The sequence below is a fragment of the Dioscorea cayenensis genome, chromosome 10, assembly GCF_009730915.1.
Source record: "Dioscorea cayenensis subsp. rotundata cultivar TDr96_F1 chromosome 10, TDr96_F1_v2_PseudoChromosome.rev07_lg8_w22 25.fasta, whole genome shotgun sequence".
In the NCBI taxonomy this organism is placed as follows: domain Eukaryota; kingdom Viridiplantae; phylum Streptophyta; class Magnoliopsida; order Dioscoreales; family Dioscoreaceae; genus Dioscorea; species Dioscorea cayenensis.
In genome coordinates, this window is record NC_052480.1 from 13,642,369 (window position 1) to 13,643,239 (window position 871).

Consider the following 871-nt stretch of genomic DNA (forward strand, 5'->3'; position numbering starts at 1 on the left):
GACACTCAGGGTTGAGAGTTCTTCTGGTAACCTGTGAGTGAGTGACACACCACGAGCCGCTGAGACAAAAGCTAGGTTGGAGAGGACTGAGGAGGGTGAGGTCGAGAGGCACAGGAGCGTGCCCTTTCCCTTCCGACGCGATAGCATTCTGCAGCACCGTGCTCGAGTTCTTTGTAGCTGGCCATAATAGAGTGAAACGGTCTGAAGGGATGACTCAGGTGGGGCTTGATGAGCGTGCAGGTGAAGCGTCGAGGTGACCTTAGTGTCTAGGGCTCAATCGATGGTTACAGGACCTTCTGCGCGCGCGCAATGGGTTAGGGTCTACAATTGGGAAGAGATTTATCACTTGGAGACTCCCTAGAGCTCATGCAATAACTCTATGCGAAAGTGCGAGGGTTGAGGAGGTTATCTAATCTCTCCTGCGACATGTGTACAGTTAGAGCATAGTTGACCTGTAGATTTGGGACGTAATTTTAAGGATTTCCACGACTCAACTATTGGACTGATTAGAAAGCATAATAGAGGGTTCTTGCGCTTGAAACGATTATCCTAGGTGGAGCATTATCCGGGTACCCCATCTTTGTCGATTGCCTTACCTCCCTCCTTCCACGTGTGCTCTCATACTAAGCTGTCGTCTTTTACTGTACGAGAATCGAATCATTGTCACACTTATCACTATTAATCCTCTCACATAGCTAAGAATCAAATTAAGTGTTTTATCCTCTCCCCGTGGATTCGATACCCGCTCATCCGGATTATTACTCAACAAACCCGTACTTATGGATATACGCAAGTGACCTTGTCAAGTTTTGGCGCCATTGCCGACTAGGCGCTTAGAAATACTTTGCACTTTGTTTTCTTAGCTATTTCA